The following is a 16696-nucleotide window of genomic DNA, read 5'->3' on the forward strand; positions in this document are numbered from 1 at the left end:
CAGAAGAGACAAAAGCAGGAGGGTTGGAGTAGAGCACTGGTGAATAGACCATAAATTTGGTTCTGACAGGTTGGGGGTGAGGACCATAAATTGATAAAAGGGAGAGGTTAGGAGCCACTGAGTCTGAAATATGAGATATGCTTGCCTACCTCTAAATAACCCATCTGCAATTTATGGCTCTATGGAATGTTAGGTCAGGGCTCCCCACCCTAATTTATATAAATTCTAATGGTCAGGAAGGGGGGGGTTGCCATTGAGGCAAAATGATTCAGGGTAACTGAGGCAGGACAATTCAGGGAAACTGAGGCAGAACAATTAAAGGAAATTGAGGCATAACAGTTTGAATACATGTATACATAAATATATATTGTCTTAACTGTAATTTGCTTGGGAGTAGTGGAGGGGATGAAAGGGGAAAGAGGGAATAAAGTAAATAAAGTACACAGCAGAGAACCAAAGAAAAGGAAGTAAAGAAAAAAATTACATTCATTTAATTTCTTCTACTAATATTTCTTGATCTGATAATTTGTTATATATTTTGAATACTCCCTTATGTTCTTCTGGGCATATGACACTGTTTTCATTTGTTTTGCTTTCTTTTGTTTTGTATTTTTTTTGTTCTTATTCTGTTTTTTTCAAATAAAATAAATTTAAAGAAAAAGACAAAACAATTGCTTTTTATAATTGGAATGTGCACTTATCTTCTATACCTCATTGAAAATATTTTCAGGACAACTCTAATGGCAAACAGAATGGAAAAGATGTCCTGTTTCGACAAAAATAATGATTTTTTCCCCCCCAGAACTGGATTACTATATCTTTTCAAGCAAACTAGTTTGGAGATTATATGTATTTGGCATGACAATTTCTATTTAAATATTTTCTTACATTTTTATGAATCAATGTTATGATTTGGTGATTGTGAACAATAGTTTTGTCTTTAATGATGCTCAGGTTCCAGTAGAATGGAATGTCCAGTACAGCATAATATTCGATTTTATTTTGGGATTTACATTCAAAGTATAGACATTTATCATCTATTTATTAGTTTAAAAGAGATAATGATTTTCTGCATATAATAGAATCTCTAGTCAGACCTCTCTAGGCATCTGGTTGAAATAAGTTTTTGCAATCTGCAGTGATGTGTTGCAATTTCTATTACTTCATTTATAATCTGCATTGCTCCATAGGCCTACATTACTTACATATCACTTTTCTATAATTTCTTTTGGCAATGACAAAATTCTAAGTCATTATAACAAAATCCCTGTAATTCTACAAAGCAAATCTGCCTACCTCAACTTATTTTTTTGTTTGATCAACATTATCATATGGAAGATGGCTTTTGATTCTTGTGCCTCCATGTTTTATAGGTACCATCTGAAGATAAGCCACATTTGACAGATTCAGTGGTATAAAAATTTTATAAGATGTCACAGTTGCTTTTTGGTGTGATGCCTACTTGTTCCACAAATATTTCTGTAAAGTTTTAGTCTGCTTTTTTATGGATGCTGAAAATATCAAAGATCCTTTTCCTCTTTTCAGATAAGAAGGTATTGATCTTTCCAGAGACACTTTAGTAAATTAAGATCACCTGTTTATCATTATCTTTGAATAGGTTGTTATATGCTAAACTGCATGATCTGTAGTCCATTTTAATCCTTCAAAATGTGATCTTTCAGGTGAGTTTTGACTTTAGGATGTCAGGCAGTCTCTTAATTACAATGTTAGCTTTCTCCTTCATAGCCTTATGCCTGAAGTGGTTTACTTGGATCATACTATTTAAAAAAAAATTAGAATCTTTGATTAAGTAGGTGAAGAATTTCTGATATACTTTTGTTTTCATGTCACATTTCATTTGTTTCTTCAAGTTTTTTTTAAGCTATGCATGACAACTAAATAATGATGTAATATTCTAATACAGATCTTTTCTGCACATCTTTAATCACAATATCACTTTCACTCACCGGTTCTTTTTGGACTCTGGATTTAAGCTCCAAGCCTATAGTACTTATTCTTTCCTGAGGAACTTTAAACATTTTACCTTTATTGAGTCAAATTGCATTTTGACATTATTAGAGAAAATTTCCACAAGAAGTATTTGATATACTTTTAGGTAGAGGTATCAAGTGGTTAAAATTATATTTTGATTTTGTCTTTGACTTGAAAGCCACTCTGAGTTTAGGAGTGATGATAATGAATTTAAGGCTTGGTAAAATCATAGTGGGGTTAAAATTATCTTTCTGAAATATGCTACATTTTATGTAATTCTCTTGACTTTATAATATTGGTATAAACCACTTTTCCATGTGCATATGAAATATTTTAGCACTTTTGCTTTGGGGATCAATTATATATTTATAGTAAATATCTAGGCAAGGAGTATGGAACTCAGGCAGAGGTCTTGTAATCAGCAATAAAAGTACTGTCAAGGTTATACAGTTTTCAGCTGTTTATTCAATAATCATCAGATCAATAAAAAGTTACTCTTTATAGTACTAGTAGTTTTAGGAATTCTACTATTGCTCCTCAGCCAATATACTTATTTTTTAAAAAATATCTTTATAGAAGTTTTTTGGTGATACAGACAATGGAAACTTTGAATAATGTACATTAAACACAATTTACTTTTATGAATTCACTTGTACTCTTATATTTTAGTAATAAATAGATGATGCTTATTTAAAATGGTGAAATCAGACTTCATAATAGACTGATAAAATTATTTGCTAATTCATACACAGTCATGAAATAGCTAAGCCAACAATTATGGGACTTATCTAAAACATCTTCCAATTTTGCAAAGAATTTAGGGTTTAAGAGATACCTTCTATATTTATACTTTTTGAGTAATATTGATTTTAAAATGGTGTTCTTTTCATTTATATGATTACTTGCATCATCTCTTTTTGACTTGCAACTTCATTGCTTTCCCCTTATGGCATATATATTTTATGGGTTTGGTGTCAAGGAAGTTATTATTAATATCCTTGACCTTATCAGAAGAAAAGTATATTGCTTCCTAAGATTCAATGATATTAAATATGTTATGCATAAATTAAATTAATGTCATATCACAATAAGGACATAAGGAGCTGTTTCAATTTTGTCTTATCTCAGGTAGCTAGCATAGTTACTGGAATAGAGCTAATGTTTAATATATACTTGTTTAATGGTAATGAATTAAATATAATTTTCAAAGAAAAAATAATACAAAAAAACTAATAAATTACATTTGCAACTGTGCTTGTAAGTTTTTTGTAATTGTGTTTATAATTTTCTTTTGGTAACTATCCTATCAGTGTATCTATAGTATATCCTGCATACATACAGACCCATAGGAAATGTCTTCCTGTCATCTTCTATCCATAGCATATGATTCTATCCAAAACATAGAAATACACAAACAACAATGTACCAGAAACCCCACTGTGAAGGCCATGTATCTATTCATAGAGGAAGACAAAGGCAGACTTGTGCAGATCTATCCCTTGATCATTCTTAAAAACTTTTGTCATCAGTTATCACTTCAGCATACATTTTGGTGACCTTGGGTTTTAATGAACATTAGTCACTTAGAGCAAAAACTCAGGTATAACCAAGTGAACATATAATAGGCCTCTTTGTCTAAAATCTTGTTTCATCAATGTTAAATTCATATAGTTTTTACTCTGCTCTGTTATTGAGACACCTGCACCACTCCATGAAAAACATTTTCATAATGAAACCATAAATATAACAGATAGATTCAGAATAGGAATCATATTATGCAAAAAGGCAAACACTAGAGTGAATTAAAAAGAAGAAAATGGCCTTTTGATTTATTTCCTACATACTGAAAAGTTTATAATGGGGGGCATTATGATGTCATTTTATAGAAGATTGCAATATCCTGACAAGAGAGTCTTCACATGGTAATGCTATTTGGAAAATGCAATCTATTCTGAAAGAACTATTATCTAAATATCTAGTAGCCATTGGTTGATATCTTGAGTCAACTATAGCTTTTTGTGAAATAAATAAATATTAATTTTTCATTGATATACTAAAAAGACAAAATAGATGCCCAGAAAAATCATGGATGGAATATGCAAGATAATATTGGATATTAGAATTTGAGTTTAAATTTGAATAGCAAAAATGTCTTTCAAAAAAAAAAGACTTAATTAAAATGCCAAATGAGGGCAAAGGGCATGATGCCATTCTTGGCTATTACTGTTATAGGACAGAGGGAGAAATGAAAGCCTAGGAAATTTAAAGCATTGTATGGGCCTTACATGACAGGCTAAACATGAAGCCACTAAGCATAGTCTATCTCCTTGCTAATTTTTGTTCCCTTTTCCTCTGTTTCCTTAGCTAGGGAGAAAATAGTAGAAGGATTAAAGATAAGTGAGAAAAAATGAGGATAAAAAGAATCCATTCATGAACCTTTCTGTTTTTGAACATTTATTTCTATTATTTTTACTATATTCTCTCATCTCAGTAACACTAGATTTCTTGTTGTTCCTTGAACAAGACCCTTCATTTTTTGGTCCTATGCATATTTTCATTAGCTTCCCATCCATGCTTGGAATTCACTTTCTCCTCATTTCCATCTCCAGGCTTTCTTGGTTTACAAGTTCTAGTTACAATCAAAACTTCATCAAGAAGCATTTTTCTAATTTCCTTTAATGTTAGTACCTTCCCTATTAATTATCTGTTGTGTAGTTTAATGCTGGAGAAACTGAGGCAAGATAGAGATTAGAGAGTATTTAATAATTTATTTAAAAGGGAGAGATTTACTGGAACCAAATAGACCCATGGTTTGGTCCTATGGAGACTACTGTCTCCAAGAATCTAGCCAAAAATGTGAGTTCTCAATGACATAGATACACATGGCTCAGACTCAGGGGGTAGACTGAGGCAGGGGTGAAGTGGGGATGCTGAAAGAGAGACTGGGACTCTGACAGAGTGGGGTGAGCCACTGGAGATGGGATGACATAGAAGATGAGATGACTAATAGGGGGAGGAACCTCAGGGATGGGGAAAGGCATCTTGATAAGATGGTATCTGACATAGCATGTAATTAATAAGTGATTATTGATTGACTGATAATAATCTATTCAACAGTAGTTTGGAGTTGTGCTCTACCTTATTCTATTTTATCATTTTCCTAAAGAATAAGAAAAATAATCTAATCTGAATCTGTTGGGGATTTAAATCACTTTTCATGTTGGAGAAATGATTTTAGTAATGAATTTTTTTTTCTTTTAAAATTATTTCTTGATGCTGTCTTTTGGTATAAAGATTCTTGGAAAGAATGCCAATGGAATAAAAGCTCTTGAGATACCTACCAGGTACCTCTGAATATGGACTGACAGGAAGATTCATCTTTCTGAGCTTAAATCTGACCTCATACACTTACCTGCTGTATGATCCTATTTTCCTCAGTGGTCTCCTCTGTAAAATGAGCTGAAGGAAATGGTAAAGTAATCCAATAACTGTGCTAAGAAAATCCAAAAATGAGGTTACAGAAAGTCAGATATGACTGAACAGCAACATTTCCTCTGTGAATTTGTTGTATAAAAGTCTTGTTAGATGTTTGGAGAGACTTATCAAAGAGAAGACCATTTGGAGATACATATTTTTGTTTTTTTTCCTATCCATATCCATTCCTGAAGATATGTACTAAAGCAGAGGGGAATCTGTGCCAATTGGAGAAATAAGAAGCCATAATAATGAGATTAGAGAGTCTTAATATATTGGGATATGTTCTACATATTATTATAGAGACAGCATGGTAAGACAGAAAGAACTCTAAACTGGGAATTAAATCCAAGGTTTAATGCCTGGCTTGACTCTTTCTTAGTGGTATGATCTTGAATAATTCATTTCCCCTCTTTCAGTCTCAGTTTGTTTTTCTATAAGTTAGAGGTAATATCTTTCCTGCTACTTCCCAGACTTGTTTGTGATCCCAATGAGGTGATGTGTATAAAGCATTTTATAAACATAAAGCATTATAAAAGTATGAAATGATACTATTATTTTTAATAATCCAATTTCTCATTTTAAAGTACTTGCAAAAGAATCAGTTGTAGAGATGATAAGGGTTTTAAGTATCTTGCAACTTTCTCATAATCCTCTTTCTATAAGAGTACATCTATTTTCTACACATTTCCACTGTGAAAAAGTAAACATTTTAAAAGGAAAATTAATTAGTTTATTTTATTGAGGTCATGACTTTCAGTGGGAAATTCTTGAATCTAATAAAATATGCCAGTAAAATCCTTATTTCAAAACATTAGACTCTTTCTTGTGGAAGATGATTTTCCAGACTTCATTTCTGCATTACTACCTACAAATAAGTCATTCTGAATCAGATTGTTTTCTGTTTTATCAGTAACTTCTCCTTTTGTTCCATAAAGGAGGGAAAATATGAAGGAGCATATTCCTTTTCAAAACCAATTCCTTTTCAGGACTTTCTCCTTTTGGTCCATGGCTCCAGTATTCTCAAAGGCTGAGGTTAAGCTTCATGATCCCAATCTAGTCCACAAATTATAAATAATAATATCATATATTTATTGTTGACTCATAAAGTACTAGGTCTCTGAGGGAGACAAAGGGTTGTAGACTTCAAATCCCTTACATTGTAAATAGGGAAAATCAGACCCAGAAATGTGAATATACTTGACCAAGCCTATGTCCTTCCTTCTGACATACATACAGAGTAACACAGCTAGGATGTAAATTATGTCCCCTGACTCTAAATCCAATTCTCTTCCTAATAAATCAAGTGCAGCCTATAAATAGGTATACTTTCAACAATCTCCCTAATAAGATCATTTTACTTCTGTTTAAAGATGCTTAATGGGTTAGAGCCCATTTTATTTCTAGAGTTTTAACTATGAGGAAATTTTTTTTTTCATTTAATCAAAATTTGATTTGTTGAGGCTTCCTCATCATTCTTCCATTCAGTGTTCTTAGTTCTGCCCTTGAGGACCAAGTGAACAAGTCTCTGCCCCAAGAAAACCCTCCAAATACAGACACAGGCATTCTTGTTTTCTGAGATTGGATATATAGAACTTGGAACTATTTGCATAGAGAGGATTATTTGAGACCATGAAAAACAATGAGCTTCTTCTATGAGAGACTGGAGACAGATAAAAGATTAGGCTCAGGATTGAGGCTTGGGATACTTGGAGTACTTAGAGCTCATGGGAATAATATTGATAATTATCCAATATTTGTTCTGTCATTTCACTTTGACCATAAGCTTTTGAGGAGAGAGAGTTACCATAGTGTTGCATTCAGTATGTGTTCACTAAGTGTTTGTTTTTGATGACTATGACAAACCAATAATGCGATATGCAATATTTGGAAATGTACTTTATATGGAGACAACATCTTTATATATATATATATATATATATATATATGTATGTATATATATATATATATATATATGTATGTATATATGTATGTATATATATATGTCTTTCTTCTAAGGCTACATAGTTACTTTGTATATTTTAGTAACCAATTAGAAAGCAAGATGGATGAAGCCATATATGCTATGTTTGTCAGATTTACAGAACATATATAGCTAAGGGATAAATTTAATAAAGTTTATATCTGAATAAGAACCTCATAAGTTTTTAGCAAGCTAGTATGATAGGACAAACAATGAGATGAAATGTAATAAGAATTTTGCAAATACATGATGGAGGAAGGCATGCATAGACAGATAATAGTTTATGTGAAAATTATTTAAAGAGTTTAGTAATCCACAAATTTACTGTTACAGAAACTAAAAGAGTAAATATTACCCCAGCCTTCCTTGATAGAAACTATTCACTAAATGAGGGATGTTGTAGTTTTCTTGAACTCTACCATCTTCAGATCACATCTGGACTACTTCTAATACCAGATTATAAAGAAAATTGACAGACCATAGAATTTTCAGGGATGAGTAGAAAGAATGGTGAAGGGATTGAAGTCCAAATTATATGAGAACCACTTAAATATTTAAGTAGGAATTTTAGCTCTTATTCTGCTGAAGAAATGCATGTGTTTAAATTTTTATATCCAATTCAGTTCAATAATTGAATAGTCATTTATCAAGCATCTACTATGTGCTAGTCACTGTGCTAAGTTATGGAAGTACAAGTAAGAAAAGGAAAGACAGTTCCTGCCTTCAAAAAACTTGTAGTCTAATGAAGAAAGACAAAACAAAAGGATATCAATGTCTTGTACCACAGTTACAGATCTTGTCACAAAGCTGTGATAGAATTAATTTTAGAAGATAGGGTCTGGGACTATGATTTTTAAGGAAACTTTCTCTTCCAGTGCTTACCTTCTCTTCAGCTTAAGCATAAAGAATTCTCTGCTACTAGAGAAGAACAGAGAAATGACTTGCCCAAAATCTCACAGCTAGTATGTGCCAAAAGAAAGACTTAAAGCCAGGCTTTCCTGATCCAGAGCATACTTATTTGTCCACTATGCCATACTGCCCCCCAAATTAGCTATGAACAAAATTGATTGTACAAATCTCCACTAGTAAGTCAACCTAAAAGGACCTGATCTTTTAAATTACCAACTCTGCAGTCTACATTGTATTGATATTTCTAAAATGATAAACCACATAATTTTATTGGTCTATCCCTTAAATTACTACAAAATGCAAAAAAGTTAAAAAAAAAAAAAGGCTAATCATTGTACCTGACTAATTTGACTAAATGTTCCCTTACTTTTAACCCTCTAGGAAATGGATAACTTTAGATGAATTGTCATTTTACTAGCATTTTAAGATTTTAAAGACCTTGAGTGTATATTGTTCCATTTGAATTTCACAGAAACCATATCATCACATTTTACAAATGAGGAAATTGAGGATCAGGGCAGGTAAGTGACTTGCCTGTACTCACACAGAGTGGTGAGATTTAAACTTAGGCCTCTCTACTCTATTAACTATGTCATACTGCTTGCTCTTTTGAAGCTAGAAACCAATTAGTATAGAGTAGGGAAAAAAAAAAAAAAAAAAAAAAAACCTTATCCCCAAGGTTATAATTGAGCACTGCTGAAAGAAGCAAGAGTTGTTACCTCTTGAAAGACACATCTTTCCCTGTAGATGGTACAAAATTGACTACAACTCATGTTATATACTGACAGGTGGGATTACGTTATAATTTTCATAGGATGTTAGAATAGGAGAGGACCTTGAAGATCATTTCATCCCTCCCCTTCATTCTCCAGATGAGACTATTTGACAGTGTGATGTATTTTAATACTCAAGATGCATACTTACACTACACCACCACCTGTTCATTATTATACTAAGTGTCATGTTATTGAGTAATAAAGAGATGTTGACAGTACTATAGTTTCTCCCCCTCTCCAAACATCTCTGTCTGTGTCCTTCCCCCCCCCCCCTTTCACTCTCTTTGTCTCTCGGTTTCTATCTTTGTCTCTTATGTACTGTTTCTTCTGTCTTTCTGTTGTGTCTATCTGTTTCACTCTCTCCTTCTCCCTTTCCTTTTCTCCTTTTTTTTCCCTCTCACACACATCTTCTCTTTCAAATATCTAAAATTCAGAATCTTATCTTTGTTTATGCAAGCATAATGTTTATCCCTTCCACCTCTACCCCATTCAAACTCACAATTCAGACATTCTGTAGTAAGTATAATTTGGAAAGTGAAATTGAGCAGCCAGTACAAATAGCAAAAAAAAATTTTAGATGCTGAAGTCTGGTAGGATGATTGATGTTTGAGGATTTAAATCTGCTCCTTCCTCCCTTCCCCTTTACTCACCCAAAGGATATGCTCACATCTCCAAGATTTTCATGATAGTTCTTGATCTTTGGTGAGAAGATCAAATTTTCAAGCCATTTCCAAGGGAATTCCTTCATCCCCAGGCAGAAAGATGGGTTTCCTGATTTAAAATTACTTTTTTGATTTTAGTCTCCTAATACAATAAACAGGGAACAAAGTGCTTTCTTAAAAAAAAAAAAAAGATTTCTGATGTCTAGAGTTAACCCCAAACATCAAGCTAGTAAAGATACCTATCAAGTACTTGAAGGTGACTGTTTACTTCTAAATTTTTAAGTTGATGCATTTTGGTTTTGTTTTCCTTAAAAGCACATCATCACTAAAAAAGCTATACTTCTTCTCTCTCCTCAAGTATTTTGTAGTTAAGGATTTTTAAAGGAACCAGTCAGATATTTTGTTTGAACCTCTCTCTTTGCCATGTATTTTAAGATTTGTAGAGATTGAAAACAAAACAAGTATGTATTTGAAAAATACATGTATTTGAATAAAAAACCAGCACAAACTTCAATATGAAACTGGTTCAGTAAATCTACTGTATATTATTGTGACATATCCATTAATCTCTTTCTGTTACATATTACACATTAATAAATGTTTCTCTTCTGGAAATACCTTACAGGCAACTAAATATAAAGATGAGATAATGGAATGGTTAGTCTGAAAACTTTACCTAACCTGAAATTTGTTTCAATTCAAATAATTAAATTCAGCAAATATTTATTAAGTTACTTCTATAAACAGGTCTTGTGGTAAATACTTCAGTGACAGGGAACGATTAAAGATTAAGATTTATCCTTTTCTAGTTTACAGAACTATCACAGATATGTTTTAATTCAGCTATTCAGTTCTGTTCAGCAAGCATTTATTAAGTACCTACATGAGCAAAATGAGAAACAGTAAGCATAATAGACCCTGGAGTCTACAGGTCTTACCTATACATATTAGCTTTGCAGATATGAATAATTCACTTAGTTTTTCAATTCCTGTAGAAAATGACTAATGTTATTATATATTGATAAAACTCATAGACAAATAATTTAAAGGAACCTTATAGTAACAGTCTAGCTGCTTTATTTTAAAATTGTGGAAATTGAGGCATGAAGAGGTTAAATGATTTACCTAAGGCTACACAGAAAATTAAATGACAGAAGAACAAGCTTTATCTGTTATAGATGGTTAGCTGCCATCAATGAAAAGTTTTCATGCCAGGAGTTCTCTATACTGATTAGGGTTCTCCTTGCTGAATCAAAAAGGACCTTGTAAATTTCTCATGAGAACCTGAATTTAACCTCACATACTAGCTCAAAGTGGGCATGACTATAGAGTGACTTTCCCTATTTCTGTTCTTCTGCTTACTTGGGCATCACACCTGTGAGGTGCTTTTACAGATAAGATCAGTTATTGTTCTCTAAAAATACTGACCCTGGAAGATCTCCTTAAGCCCATTTCCATCATTGTATGCATCTGGTTATTGCTTTAGGCCATGAGTGTTAGGTTCCTACTAAGTGCTAATGAGATAATGAGATATTAGGTTCTTACTAAGTGCTAAGTTGGTACTTAACAATTCTCTAGTTCCAGCCTTTAAGGGAAGTTTTACCCATTTGAACTTCTGGGGAGGAGCTTGCATGTTTAAGAGGAACAAGTTCATTGGTTGAAGTATTTTTTCCCAGAAACCCCTGAGTTATTCCACACCCATTCTCTGGGAGGATAAAAGAAGCCACATTGAGCAAGGGAGAGGAGTCTCTACTCTAAGTCAGAGTAGGTGGCTCTCTACAGGAAGAAGAATCTGGCCGAGAGATTGAGTTGAGACAGCAGATCTCCTCCCAGAGAGTGATCGGCAGTTTCTGGAGACAACAGAAATTGAGTTGAGACAGATCTCCTCCCAGGGAGCAATCGGCAGTCTCTGGAAACAACAGAACATTACATATTGGCGCCTACAACATGGGCAAAGACTTTTGCTTATCCTGACAAGGACTTATTCTGAGCCCTTCAGAGGAGCTAGCCCAGATCTTCACATTTAAGGACTTATTCTGAGCCCTTCAGAGGAGCTAGTCCAGATCTTCACATTTAAGGACTTATTCTGAGACCTTCAGAGGAGCTAGCCCAGATCTTCACATTTAAGGACTTATTCTGAGACCTTCAGAGGAGCTAGACTGGACCTTTGCACATGAGAAATATAATATTTTTTTAAATTTTATTTTTTTTATTTTTACGTAACAGCTTCTTGATGACCCTAACTACATTCTTTTTGCTTCTGTATCACCTGCTTACTTTGCTGGTTATAATTGTATATAAACGCTGTGCCTCAGTCACTATAGATTGAATGATTTTGGGTAGTCCTATCAGTCAGCTAGTTTATTAAACTCTCCACTTTAAAATTAAATCAGTCTCTATTTGCCTCACATCCTTAGGCAGGAAACATAAGAGAAAGATATGAATAGGCAAAAAACAAAAACACCAAACCTCCACAATCTTGGCCACAAAGAAATATACTAGTGGATATAACATGTAAAGAGTTAAGTGAATGCAAATAATTTGATCCTACACCCGAGAAAACCTCCCTTAGGAGGTTCAGCACCATGAGCTGAACATTGAAGGAAAATACAATTTCTAAGAGGCATAGATAAGGAAAAAGTGAATTCCAGGTATGGGGGCCAATCTTTTAAAAGGTAGAGAAGTAAGATGAATGGTGAGTTCAGAGAAGAAGATTGATTTGTCTGGAAAACAGTGAGTGCCAGGGGAGTGATAAGAAGTCAGTCAGGATTTGATGGGGCAAATTATTAAAAAATAATATTTAGAGTTTTTATTATTTCAACTTTGCTATTACACAGATATGAGGTCCTTTGAATGAGATATTTAACCTCTTAATGCTTCAATTTTCTCAATAAAGAAATGAGAAGAAATGTCTTAGAAATAGATGAAGTAATGAAGAGGATTTGTTGAGGCTGGGAAGGGACCCCAAAAGGTTGGGTTCACAGACCAGTGAGGCATCAAAAGAATTTGCAGGCTTGAACACATATCCAAGATAAGGGACAAAGTTTATTGTAATTGTAATGCCAATTGAAGCAGGCTAAATTCCAAAAGAACTTAGCAAAGTACTTGAAGCAACTTTTATCTAGTTCTCCATGTCATTAATATGCTAATTTTATGGCCTATAGGTAGAACTAAGGAGTGGTTTCAGGAATTTGGTTATCACTGACCAGCAGACCTGGAATTATCCTAAAGCCAGAAGACTTCAGAATCATTGAAAGACAGATTTGTTAGAACAATAGCATCCTAAGGTTAGAAAGTCTCAGGATCACTAATATATCTTCCCTAAAGTTTAAGGGAAGAAATATTATTAAATTCCTGGGCCAGGAGACTTTTACAATAATTGATAGACAGATTGCCAGAACAACAGCACTTCAAGGTTTGGGGGGGAGGGTGGAACCTGCCTAGTGCTGTCTCCCTAGAAGCTATACTCCTTCAGATTGATTTAGAGTCCACAGATCTGTGCTGGAGCCCAGATCTATTTCTTACCATCTGTAAGTCACTCTGATGAGAGCTGAGGGTACTGAAGAAGAGATTATGCAGGAATAGGTTATTTATTTGTATTCAGCTAATATATTTAAATATTAAAGCAAGAGTGTAACGTGTTGTTATCTCCAGAAGCTGCCCATTGCTCTCTGGGAGGAGATCTGCTGTGTCAACTCAAATCTCTCAAACAGATTTTTCTTCCTGTAGAGAGCCGACACAACTCTGGGCTAGAGCAGAGACTCCCTATCTCTGGAGTGCTGCCCTCTTTTATCCTTCCAGAGAATGGGTGTGGGATAATGCTAGGGCTTCTGGGAAGAATTACTTCAACCAATGAACTTGCTCCTCCTAAGCATGCAAGCTCTTCCCCAGAAAAGGCCAGAACTATAGAATTGTCAAGTACCGACTTAGCACTTAGTAAGAACCTAACATCTCCCCCTTTCTTTTGATTTAGAACATAGGGTGGTCATAATCTTGAAACATAAATCCATCAATATGGGAGGCATTACACATAATTACATAGATTACATAAACACATAGTAACATAGTAACATAATACATGCTAGAAGTATGTAACAAATAACATGATCAAATAATCATAAATTGAGAATTTATAAATGTCCATAAGTCCATTGTCCATTAGTCTCATCTTGTGTTAGGAAATCCAATGATTCCTGCTGGTTTTTAAAGTTCTTTAACTGTCTTCTTATTAGCCATGCTTTTTCAGTGTCAGATGTTTCTTAGATTTTTTCCTTTGTTTTGAGCTCTTTCTCTTTTTCTGTCTCTCTCTGGTGGACAAGGCGAATATAACTTGTTGGCATCCATCTGATTCCTTCTCCATCTGAAGAAATACAAGCAAACACTCTCCCCCAAGCAGTTAACCTATCTGGTCCCTTCCATTCACCACTTTCTGGGTCTCTCCACATCACCTAGCGATTATCTAAGGACAATGGAGCTGCTCGCACTGGACACTGCCCTTCTGGTGGGTTGTAAAACCTGTCTGCCAGAGCCAGTGCATCTTTGTCAAAAATTAGAAAATTAATGGTATAGAGAGCTAAATTTAGAAGTTCCCTAGGGCTACCTGTGGCTCCCCCTTTCTTTTGTTTTTGGAGGAGTGTCTTAATGTCTCTGTTTCTTCTCTCTACTATTGCCTGACCTTGCAGATTAAAAGGTATTCCAGTAATGTGTAATATCTTATATTGTGCACAGAAGTGTGCAAAATGTTTAGAACTATATGCAGATCCATTATCTGTTTTTATTTCTGGCACACCCATAATTGCAAATGCTTGGATAAGGAATTCAGTGACCATTCAGGCTGTCTCTTTTGCTGTTGGCACTGCAAAAGTGAATCCTGAAAAGGTATCTACTACCATGTGGATGAAAGACAGACGACCAAAAGATTTATAATGGGTCACATCCATTTGCCAGATTTCATTGGGTCTCAAACCACAAGAATTCTTCCCTGGAGGGAGTGTAGGAGCGTGGAAAGGAAGACAAGTTGTACAGCTTTTTATTATGCTCCTAGCTTCTTCTCTTGTGATTTCAAATTGTAAATGTAAAGCTCAAGCAGCCTGATGATATTTAGAATGAGATTCTTGTGCTTCCTGAAATAAAGGACTATTGGCTAACATGGTTAGAAGGCTATCTGCCTTTGAATTTCCATCAAAAATAGGACCTGGAAGTCCACTATGTGAGTGGACATGCAAGATATAAATCTTGCCTGGATGTTTTCACTTGCTCTTGAAGTTCCTTAAAGAGCTGATAAATATTAGAGGCTGCAAATTTTATTTGGGCTGTGGCAATTCTTTGTACTACACCTACTGAATAGGCTGAATCAGTAATTATATTTACGTCTCCTGGGTAATAAGTAAGAGCTGGCATGATAGCAAATAATTCATTCTGTTGAGTGGACTGAAAAAGAGTCCTGACTACTCTCTTTATGGTTAAATCATGAGAGTATATAGCACAAATATTTTCTTTGGAGGCATCTGTAAAGATTGTTGGTCCTTTAAGAGGAACCTTAGAAACCTTTTCCTCAAAAATCCATCGCCAATTATGTAGTAGCCGGGTTATCTTTAATGGAGATTCATGTGCAAAATTTGGAGTGGTGGCCAATAAAATTTGCCATCCTGGGATGGTCTCACAGCATACATTAATTTGTGTGTTAGTATAGAATGTGTATATTTTTTCAGAACTTATCCCAGATAATTGTATTACTCTCTTAATTGCCTTTAATAAAATTCTAGCCACAAGCACTGGGTAAGGAGTAAGGCTTTGTTCTGGTTGTGCTGGGAGGTTCACCCACTCAATCACACTGTCTCCTTGATGAAAGACTGCTGTGGGTGCCTCTTTTGTAGCAAAAACTGATATTTCCAAGGTTTTTGAGTGACTCTTTGAACCACATTGGATAAAGCCAGTTCAACTTCTCTCAAAGCCTCTTGTGCTTCTGTTGTAAGCTGGTGTGGTGAATTTAAAGCACTGTCTCCCCTTAAAATGTCATATAGAGGTTGCAGTTTGTAGTACTTTAGTGTTTCCATGGTCTTTTGTAGACTTGGTTCTAACATTTACTCCTCAGGTGCACATCCCAAAATATCATCCATATAATGTAACAATATTACTTTTGGAAATGCTTTTCTTATTGGAGCAAGAGCAGCAGGAACATACATTTGGCACATAGTAGGGCTGTTTTTCATTCCCTGTGGCAAAACTGTCCATTCATATCTTTTATAAGGCTCAGCCAAATTAACACTAGGCACTGAAAAAGCAAATCTTTCATATCCTCCTTATCTAGAGGGATAGAATAGAAACAATCCTTAATGTCTATAACCGATAGAGGCCATTCTCTTGGCAACTGAGTAGGAGATGGAAGTCCAGGCTGAAGAGCTCCCATAGTTTCCATCTGTTCATTTACTCTTCTTAAATCAGTCAACATCCTCCATTTCCCATAATTCTTTTTCACCACAAATATTGGGGAATTCCAAGGACTTAGAGAAGGCCGCAAGTGTCCTTGGTCAAGTTGTTTGTTCACTATGTCTAATAAGGCCTGAATTTTATCACTTCTTAAGGGCCACTGCTCTACCCACACTGGTGAATCAGTCTTCCACTGAATAGGAACCAGTGAAAGTGCAGGTAGACTTTCAACAGCAGCCCTGCCTAAAAAGCCAAAGTGCTTATTTGTAATCCTATCTGCTGTAAAATGTCTCTTCCCCACAGATTGATGGGGATGGCATCCCTGTTCGGACGCCAAATTGCGATGGTCTGGTCTAGCTCCTCTGAAGGGCTCAGAATAAGTCCTTGTCAAGATAAGGAAAAGTCCTTGCCCCACGTTGGATGCCAATTTGTAATGTGCTGTTGTCTCCAGAAGCTGCCTATCGCTCTCT

This window comes from Sminthopsis crassicaudata, chromosome 2, assembly GCF_048593235.1.
Source record: "Sminthopsis crassicaudata isolate SCR6 chromosome 2, ASM4859323v1, whole genome shotgun sequence".
NCBI lineage: Eukaryota > Metazoa > Chordata > Mammalia > Dasyuromorphia > Dasyuridae > Sminthopsis > Sminthopsis crassicaudata.